Raw genomic sequence first — 10,599 nt, forward strand, 5'->3', positions numbered from 1 at the left:
TCTGGATGGAGAAATCACCCCAACTTTGGATGGGGAAATCAACAAGATCAAGGACAAGATCAGAGATGCCACAACCTCAACTCCAATAACCATGCAACTCATCAAAACACCTCACAGAGATATTACCAACATCCATCTAATCAACCTTCTCAACCACCTAATCTCAACCCACCATCATTAACAGATGAGAGGCTCTCAAAAATTGAGGCTCTACTTGAAAGCCTATGCAAGGACATTCAAGATAGCAAAGCTTTCTGGGAAGAAGTGCAATCTAACATGTAGAATCAAGATGCTGCCATCAAGAAACTGGAAACACAGATTGAATTGTTATTCAAGCAAACCCCTGGGCACAACAATTGCAGTAATATTAACTTAATACCAAGGGAAGAATGTCAGGCCATCACCCTCAGAAGTGGGAAGGAATTGAAGGAAACCCACAAGAAACCACCAGAAAAGGAATTGGATGAAGAAAATAAGGGACATGAGGAAGCTCAAACCTCAATCCCTAAGTCATATCAAGAAAGAGAAGTGCCTAAGCCATACCTCTCAAAGGCCCCATATCCCCAGCAACTGCAATTAAAGAAGAGGGGAGAGGACAACCAATTCTCAAGATTCTTAGAAATCTTCAAGTAACTACAAATAAACATACCCATTGCTGAAGCAATCGAGCAAATGCCACTCTATGCCAAGTTCTTGAAGGAGTTGATGACGAAAAAGAGAAGCTGGAAAAAGAATGAGACTATAGTAATGCAGTGCCATTATCCAACACAAATTGCCCCAAAAATTGAAGGACCCTGGAAATTTCCATGTTCCTTGTATCATTGGGGAAATCACTGTAGAAAAGGCTTTATGTGATCTAGGAGTCAGCATAAATCTAATGTCTCTAGCAATGATGAAAGAAATGAAGATTGAGGAAGCTAAACCAATAAGAATGGCTTTACAACTAGCAGATAGATCATTCAAATTTCCCCATGGGATAGTAGAAGATTTGTTAGTGAAGGTGGGGGACTTCATCTCTCCAGCAGATTTTGTGGTATTAGACATGGAGGAAGCAGCTAATACTTCCATCATTCTAGGAAGGCCATTCTTGGCCACTGCCGGAGCCCTTATTTATGTCCAAAAGGGTGAACTTGTCCTTAGACTACACGATGAGAAATTAACATTCAATGTGTTTAAGGCCATGAGCTACCCACACAATTCATTGGGGGAATGCACGAGGTTGGATTCTGTAGAGGCTTTGGTACAAGAAACCCTTGAAGACGAATTGGAAGCATCAATAGAAGAGGAATTAGCAGCAAGCGAAGAAGCTGCAGCTGCTGAAACACATGTTCAAGGGATACTAGAAGAAAAGGAGGGAAGAAAAGAAGTACCCAAATTGGAGCTTAAAACACTGCCAACCACTCTTAAGTATGCTTACTTGGGAGAGAACAAAAGTTATACAGTGATCATAAATTCAGCCCTCAGCCAAGAACAGGAAGAAGAGTTACTTCAAGTCTTACAAAAACATAAGGATGTCATAGGATGGACACTTGCTGACCTGAAAGGAATTAGTTCAGCCATATGCATGCATAAGATACTCCTGGAAGAAGGTGCAAAACCTTCCATTCAGCCTCAAAGAAGGTTAAATCCAGCAATGAAAGAAGTGGTACAGAAAGAAGTTATGAAGTTGTGGCAGGGAGGAGTAATCTATCCAATTTCAGATAGCCAGTGGGTCAGTCCAGTTTAAGTAGTTCCCAAGAAAGGAGGAATCACTGTGGTGCCCAACGAAAGGAATGAGCTAATCCCTACAAGAACCATTACAGCCTGGAGAATGTGTATTGACTATAGGAAGCTCAATGAAGCCACAAGAAAGGATCATTTCCCACTTCCCTTCATGGATCAAATGCTGGAAAGACTTGCGGGACATGCATATTATTGTTTTCTAGATGGTTATTTAGGATATAACCAAATAGTGGTTGATCCAAGAGACCAAGAGAAAACATCCTTCACTTGCCCATATGGAGTGTTTGCTTACAGGCGCATGCCATTTGGGCTATGTAATGCGCCTGCAACTTTTCAACGCTGCATGCTCTCCATCTTCTCAGACATGATAGAGAAGTTCATTGAAGTTTTCATGGATGACTTCTCCGTATTTGGAGATTCCTTCCCTAGTTGCCTAAACCATCTTGCCTTGGTATTGAAAAGATGTCAAGAATCAAATTTAGTCTTGAACTGGGAAAAATGTCATTTCATGGTGACAGAGGGAATAGTTCTTGGCCATAAGGTTTCTAATCAAGGCATTGAGGTAGACAAAGCTACGGTGGAGCTAATTGAAAAGTTACCTCCACCAAGTGATGTCAAGGCAATTAGGAGCTTTTTGGGACATGCTGGCTTTTACAGAAGATTTATTAAAGATTTTTCAAAGATAGCCAAGCCCTTAAGCAATCTCCTAATGTCTGATGCACCATTCATTTTTAATGAGAAATGCATGCTAGCATTTGAAAACTTAAAAAAGAGGCTATCCTCAGCTCCCATCATAACCCCACCTGATTGGAATTTACCATTCGAACTGATGTGTGATGCATCTGATTTTGCAGTTGGGGCAGTGTTGGGACAGAGAAAAGAAAATTTGGTGCATGTCATATACTATGCCAGCAAGGTCCTTAATGATACTCAAAGGAATTATACTACTACTGAAAAGGAATTGCTGGCAATAGTGTTTGCATTTGAGAAATTTAGATCATATCTTATTGGCTCTAAAGTTATTATTTTCACTGATCACACAGCACTCAAATATCTATTTGCTAAACAAGAGTCAAAACCAAGACTAACCAGATGGATTTTATTGTTGCGGGAGTTCAACATTGAGCTTAGAGACAAAAAGGGTGTGGAGAACAAAGTGGCAGACCATTTATCCAGAATCTCTTGTGAGAAGGGTGATGCCCATGATACAAGTGTAAATGAATTTTTTCCAGATGAGCAGCTAATGATGATTCATAAAGCACCTTGGTTTGAGGATATTGCCAATTTTAAAGCAGCTGGTGACTTACCTCCTGGAATCAATAAATATCAAAGGAGGAAACTCATCAATGATGCCAAGTATTTCATATGGGATGAACCCTATCTCTTTAAGAAATGCTCAGATGGAATCCTTAGGAGGTGCATCTCATAAGAAGAGGGACGAAAGGTCCTGTGGGGTTGCCATAGTGCTAGTTGTGGAGGTCACTTTGGAGGAGAAAGAACTGCCGCAAAGGTGCTGCAATGTGGGTTCTTTTGGCCCACTATTTTCAAGGATGCCAAGGAATTGGTGAGAAGCTGCAACGAATGCCAAAGGGCTGGGAACCTGCCCAAGAGAAATGAAATGCCACAGCAATATATTCTAGAATTTGAACTGTTTGATGTGTGGGGAATCGATTTCATGGGACCATTCCCACCCTCATATCCAAATAGGTTTATCTTAGTGGCTGTAGACTATGTATCTAAGTGGGTGGAGGCAGTGGCAACTCCAATTAATGACAATAAGGTAGTCATGAACTTTCTTCGAAGGAATATCTTCACCAGGTTTGGAGTCCCACGAGCCCTCATCAGTGACGGAGGGAGTCATTTTTGCAATAGACCATTGGAAGCCCTACTCCTGCGATATGGGGTGAAGCATAAGGTTGCCACACCTTATCATCCCCAAACAAGTGGGCAAACAGAGATATCCAACCGAGAGTTAAAAAGGATTCTAGAGAAGACTGTGGGGATATCAAGAAAAGATTTGGCAAATAAACTAGATGATGCTCTTTGGGCATATAGGACAGCCTTTAAAACACCAATTGGAATGTCCCCATATCAACTGGTGTATGTAAGGCTTGTCACTTGCCATTAAAGTTGGAGCACAAGGCCTCCTGGGCCCTTAAAACACTGAACCTAGATAGCATTGCTGCTGGTGAAAAAAGGGTCCTACAGCTTCAAGAATTGGAAGAATTTAGGTCTCAAGCCTATGAAAATACCAAGATTTACAAAGAAAAAGCAAAAAGGAGACATGATCTCAACTTGGTACCCAGAAGTTTCGAAGAAGGGCAACATGTGCTTCTCTACAACTCTAGACTGAAACTCTTTCCTGGGAAACTCAAATCAAGATGGTCGGGACCCTTTCTAGTCACAAAAGTCTCACCTTATAGACACATAGAAATAATGGAAGAAAACTCAAGGAGAAGGTTCACGGTGAATGGGCAAAGACTCAAACCCTACTTGGGCAGTATGGGGGAGACCCCCAAACAGAAGTACAACCTCAACTGAGGAAGGAATCGTCGAGCTAGCGACGCTAAAAAAGCGCTTTGTTGGGAGGCAACCCAACCTGAGGTAATTTTCTTTTCATAGGTCTTTTGATAAAAATGTCAAAGTGAGTTCTTTATAGTGTGAAGAGCTAAGTTTGGTGTTACACACCAAAAACAATACAAAGGTGAATATAGGGCTCTAAGTTTGGTGCCCCACCAAAACCCCAACCTAAGAGTGCATTGCAGCCCTTAATGATGAAGCATTGCTCTAGCAATTAGAGAACTCACTTGACAGAGGCTTAGCCTCTAATACATAGATTGTCTTTTTAACTCATAGTGTTTCAGAATAAAAAGCACACAAAGTTATTGCATACATCCAATTTGTTAAGGTAAGCAAATAACTAAGTTTGGTGTTCACACACCAAGCCAAGCTCAGAAGCTCACACATACACATGCATGCTAACTCTTTTCCAAGTGCTTAGAGAAGAAGCAACTTTCAATAGTATTACAGGATTCCAATCAACCCCACGGGATGAGCATACCTCATTGTCCAAGGAAACAGACAAGGACGTGATTGCTAGGACGATAACGCCAAGGAAGATATCATGAGGTTGTATCAAACCATCTCGAAATACCGAACTCTAAGTGAAAATTGATTGAATGAAACCTGCATATTGTACTTGTTCTTCCTTATTCACATCCTAGTGTGCTAACCTAAATGTCTTGAATGCTCACTTTCACCTTTCTTACTTGTATGCTTGTCTCTTTAAGTTAATCAAAAAAGAAAATGTTATGGAAAGAACGAGAGTGGAGTCATTTTGTGAAGTGCATTCTGAATGTTTGTGGTAGGATGATTAGTAAGCTAAGTTGGTTCACCAAGAAAGGAAAGAAGGCAACTATCCATCCTAAGTCCTATGTTTGAGACATATTCTTTGAGGCTAGCTAACCAATAAGATCCCAACAAGAAAATAAAAAGAGTAATACAAGTGAAAATAAGAAAGGAAACACAATAAGAAATAATGCTAGGCACCAAGGGTTTCAAAATTGAGGCATGTGTCTGTGGTGTTTATGTACAAGGGATATACATGGATGAATAAAAAGATTAGGGGTGCCTTATCACTTGGTAACTTGGATTAACTAATCCGGGATTATCAGCTGAAAGTCCACTATCAAGAGTAACCCTTGTTACAGAACACTTAGTAACCCAAAGAGGTGCTGGACACCAAGGTCTCAAGAAAGAAAGAATAACAAACCATGTGCCTGTGGTGTGTATGTATGAGGGAAAGAAACTTGAGGGAGTAAGTCCTTAGGGGTGTCTTAACACCTAGCACCTTAAAACCAACTGGTTTGGGAGTGTTGGCTGAAAGCTTATCATAAAGTGTCGCCCTCTTACAAAGCACCTAGCAAAAAGAAAAATAAACTTTGAAAAGGAAGGAAGGATCAATAAGAAAGAAGCCTTATGGGATGCAATCAAGAGAGTGACTAGGGATTGGATAAAGGCTTGAAACCTAAAAGGAAAGAACCTAAGTTGCTATGCATGAAACTCCATGAACCAGGAATGCTACTTCCATTTTATCTTCTTGTTCTTTCATTTCATTTTTCTTATACTTCAGTACTTGCTTAGGGACAAGCAAGCTTTAAGTTTGGTGTTGTGATGCCAGGGCATCTAGGCCAGTTTTACTGACCTTTTGTTTACTGTTTTAGGGTAGTTTCATGCATTTTCCTAGTGAATAAGGCAAGTTTTGGGTGAAAATACACTTACACCTTCATTTATGCAACTATTGTGAATTTTGCATGATTTCATGAGATTTTTGCCAGAATTGCATGAGAATTTGATGATGCATAATCTCATGACTTTGGCTAGAGCTTTGATGCACTTTAATTGCTTGATTTCAGGACAAATGAAGCATGGAAGAACCACGTTAGCATTCACGTTAACTTAGTTAACGTGACTACTAACGTGGGATGGCATAGAGCTTGCAACGTTAATGAGAAAAGTGATCACCAATAACGCCTGCAAAGCCATTCATAGCTTACGTTAAGAGCCACGTTAACTAAGTTAACGTGGTACTTAACGTAGAAGAAAAAGAGGAATCCACGTTAACGAGAAACATGAACTCCAATAACGTTTCTCCTCAACGTTAGTGGTAAAGGTGAACACCACTAACGTTGGAAAACTAGGCAATGCCCCACGTTAAGAGTCACGTTAACTTAGTTAACGTGAACTCTAACGTGGAAGAGAATCAACAACGCCAAGGTTAGTGACACACACTTTTGTCACTAACGTTGGATCATTAGCATTGCCTACGTTAACTCTCACGTTAAGATTGTTAACGTGAGAGTTAACGTGGAGTTGAACTCAAAGAACCAACGTTAGTGACACTCACTTTTGTCACTGACGTTGGGAGATGGCTTTATAACTACGTTAAGAGCCACGTTAACTTAGTTAATGTGGGTTCTAACGTAGAGACTTAAGGCAATAGGAGCGTTAGTGACAAAGGTGAGTGTCACTAACACTCTCGAAGGTGATAGAGACCCATGTTAAGAGCTACGTTAGCCAAGCTAACGTGAGATCTAACGTAGGGGCAAGAGGCAAGCGACGTTAATGGGAAAAGTGATTCCCATTAACATTTGCGAAAAGGGGCACAAGCCAACGTTAATGGGAAAAGTGAGTCCCATTAACGTTGGGCAAGGATTGAGTAAGAAACATTAGAAGTCACGTTAAGATTTCTAACGTTGGAATTAACGTGGGTATATAAGGGTGGAACGTTAGTGGAAAAAGTGAATGCCACTAATGTTCTCGCACTCAAAATATTACCTAATGTTAATCTCACTAAATGCCCAATCCTAATTCTCATTTCTCTGCAAGCTGGGCCCACTAAAGATGAGAATTGCTTCAACTCAAGGTCCAGAGCCCACATCTAAGACTTGAAGAACTCACTAGAAGATCATGAGGAGTAGTATAAATAGGAGTAGTTTTGAACTAGAGAGAAGCTTAGCACTTTTGGGAACTACTCTCTGCAGATTTACTTTTCTGTACTTCTAGCATGGATTCTTCTTTTCTGCCATTTTTCATTCCTAGAGCTATGAACAACTAAACCCCTTTCATTGGGTTAGGGAGCTCTGTTGTAATTTGATGGATCAATTACAGTTTTCATTCTTCTTCTTCTTTCTTTTCTCTTGATCTTACTAGAAAGCTTTCAATCTTAATTCAATTGGTTAGTTGTCTTGGAAAAGAAATTCTCCATAATTGGATCTCCTTTGAGCCTTGAAAAAGGGATGAGGAGATCATGCTAGAAATGCTTTCTCATGTTGGACCAAATTGGGGTTTGGATGGATATTGTGACAATTAATCCTCCCAACACTTTGATTTGGAAATACATGTGGTATAATCAGTGACCACACTTTCATCTCTTCCCATGAGCAATTAAATCAAGGAATTGGGCAATTGTTCAAGCTTAGAGAGATTGGATTGCCAAGGAATTGGGATCCAATCAGTTAAGATTGCCAAGGAGATTAATGAATGCATTGATTGAGGAAGAGATGAGAATGAACTTGATCCAGAGAATGCAACATCTCCTAAAGCCAATGATCTCCCCATTTCTCATCTTACCCATTCTATTTACTTTCTGCCATTTAATTTCCTGCTCATTAACCCAACTCCCCATTTAAGATTTTGCACTTTAATTTCTATTATTTACTTTCTAGTCATTTAAATTCCTGCATCTCAATCTCAATTCTGTTTAGCTTAACTAGCATATTCTTCTAACTAAAGTTGCTTGACCAATCAATCCCTGTGGGATTCGACCTCACTCTATTGTGAGTTTTACTTGACGACAATTCGGTATACTTGCCGAAGGGAAATTTTTTGAGAGACAAGTTTTCATGCATCAGGCTTCAAACTCGCGATTGTTGGGCGTGATGACAAACGCAAAAGAATCAAGGGATTCTATTCCAACATGATCGAGAACCGACAGATGATTAGCCGTGCTGTGATAGAGCATTTGGACCATTTTCACTGAGAGGATGGGATGTAGCCATTAACAACGGTGATGCCCTACATACAGCTTGCCAGGGAAAGGAATAAGAAGGATTGAAGGAAGGCAGTAGGAAAGCAGAGATCCAACAGGGACAAGCACCTCCACGCACTTATCTGAAATTCCCACCATTAAATTACATGAGTATCTCTATCTTTATTTTCTGTTTATTATTTATTATTATTCGAAAATCCATAATCAATTATAATCCGCCTGACTGAGATTTACAAGATGACCATAGCTTGCTTCATACCAACAATCTCCGTGGGATCGACCCTTACTCACGTAAGGTATTACTTGGATGACGCAGTACACTTTCTGGTTAGTTGTGCGGAGCTATGACTAAGTGTGATTCACGTTTGAGAGCGCTACCAAGTTATTGGAGCCATTGTTGATGATCACAATTTCGTGCACCAAGTTTTTGGCGCTGTTGCCAGGGATGTTCGAGTTTGGACAACTGACGGTTCATCTTGTTGCTTAGATTAGGTAATTTTCTTTTTATTTTCTTTTCAAAAAGTTTTGAAAAATATTTTTCAAAATTTTTCCCTTTGTTTTAGAAAATTATTCCAAAATTTTTAAGAATGAATTCTAGAGTTTCATAGTAACATGTTGAAGCCTGACTGGCTGTAAAGCCATATCCAAATCCTTTTGGATTGAGGCTTCCACTTGTCAACATAACGGGTATGTATATGGAGTTGGATGAAATATCAGCTGTTGCATGCCTGATTTATATCTTCTAAAGCTGGCTGGCTATTAAGCCATGTCCAACCATTGGGTTGGAGCTTTAGGCTAAACATTGAAAGATGCAGATTCCTGGAATTCTTATTAAAAATTTTCGAATCTCTTAATTTTTTTTCTATATGTCTTTCGAAAAAATTAAAAGAAAATCCAAAAAAAAAATCATAAAATCATAAAAACCAAAAATATTTTGTGTTTCTTATTTGAGTCTTGAGTCAAGTTATAAGTTTGGTGTCAATTGCATATTCATCTTGTTCTTGCAATTTTCTAAAATTCATGCATTCATAGTGTTCTTCATGATCTTCAAGTTGTTCTTGGTAAGTCTTCTTGTTTGATCTTGATTTTTTCTTGTTTTGTGTCTTTTCTTGTTTTTCATATGCATTTTTGCATTCATAGTGTCCATGCATTAAAGATTTCTAAGTTTGGTGTCTTACATGTTTTCTTTGCATCAAAAATTTTTCAAAAATATGTTCTTGATGTTCATCATGATCTTCAAAGTGTTCTTGGTGTTCATCTTGACATTCATAGTGTTCTTGCATGCATCTTGTGTTTTGATCCAAAATTTTTATGTTTTGGGTCATTTTTATATTTTTCTCTCTCATCATTAAAAATTCAAAAAAATAAAAAAATATCTTTTCCTTATTCCTCTCAAAAAATTTCGAAAATTTGGGTTGACTTAGTCAAAAAATTTTAAAATTAGTTGTTTCTTACAAGTCAAGTCAAATTTTCAAATTTAAAAAAATTTATCTTTTCAAAATCTCTTTCAAAAATCAAATCTTTTTCATTTTTTTCTATTTTCAAAAATTTTAAAATAAATATTTTTCAAAATTTTTTTTTGTATTTCATGATTTTCGAAAATTACACTAACAATTAATATAATTGATTCAAAAATTTGAAGTTTGTTACTTTCTTGTTAAGAAAGGTTCAATCTTTAAATTCTAGAATCTTATCTTTTAGTTTTTTGTTAGTTAAGTAATTAATTTTAATTTTAAAAATTAAATCTTCTCTAACCATATCTTTTAAATCATATCTTTTTATCTTATCTTTTATATCATATCTTTTTCAAATATTTGATTTCAAAATATCTTATCTAACTTCTTATCTTCTTATCTTTTCAAATTTGATTTTAATATTTTTTTTCAACTAACTAATTAACTTTTTATTTGTTTCTTATCTTTTTCAAAACCACCTAACTACTTTTCCCTCTTTAATTTTCAAAAATATCTCATCCATTTTTCTAAATTATTTTTAATTTAATTAATTGTTTTAAATTTTAATTTTAATTCTATCTCACCTTTAATTTTCGAAAATCATTAACTGCTTTTCAAAATTAATTTCGAAAATTTCTCCCTCTCTCATCTTTTCCTATTTATTTATTCATTTACTAATACTTCTCTTCACCTCTCTTCATCTCAAGTCACTACCCCTATCCTCACCCTTCTGTTTGGATTCTCCTTTCTTTATTCCCTTTCTTCTTCTACTAATAATAAGGAACCTCTTTACTGTGACATAGAGGATTCCTCTTCTTTTTCTGTTCTCTTCTCTTTCATATGAGCAGGAACAAGGAAAAAGGCATTCTTGTT

Source organism: Arachis duranensis, chromosome 3 (genome assembly GCF_000817695.3).
Source record: "Arachis duranensis cultivar V14167 chromosome 3, aradu.V14167.gnm2.J7QH, whole genome shotgun sequence".
Taxonomy (NCBI): domain Eukaryota; kingdom Viridiplantae; phylum Streptophyta; class Magnoliopsida; order Fabales; family Fabaceae; genus Arachis; species Arachis duranensis.